Raw genomic sequence first — 469 nt, forward strand, 5'->3', positions numbered from 1 at the left:
ACTCAAGTATTCAAAGTACTTCTTAAAAAATCTCAAAACATTGTATTTTCAAAAAACTCAAGTGCAGTCAAGAATACATATGAGAACGTTCTGTTACATTATGTTTATTTAGGAACCATTACTTGAAATCTCTAAAAACTATACCATGGAATAAAAACAGAAACTAAGTTACTCCAAGCACAGACAACTTAGTTTGAAATGTTCATCTGGAATGAAAGAAATGTTACGTAGCTCAACACACTTTCTCAGGTTGGACAGTGAATGTTTGTGTGTTTGGGCAGAGTGGGAAACAAGGAGAAAGCTTCAAACGATACGTATCATTCTTCATTTCAAAAACCTCTAACACTGGCTAAAGATATGGCCATGGGTGTTCATGTGGAGAATTATAGCCATCATTACCACCTCTACATGAACTGCCTAATCTGAGTGAAATTTGCTCCATGTCAATCTTGGAGACACACAATATACA

The sequence above is a fragment of the Notolabrus celidotus genome, chromosome 20, assembly GCF_009762535.1.
Source record: "Notolabrus celidotus isolate fNotCel1 chromosome 20, fNotCel1.pri, whole genome shotgun sequence".
In the NCBI taxonomy this organism is placed as follows: Eukaryota; Metazoa; Chordata; class Actinopteri; order Labriformes; family Labridae; genus Notolabrus; species Notolabrus celidotus.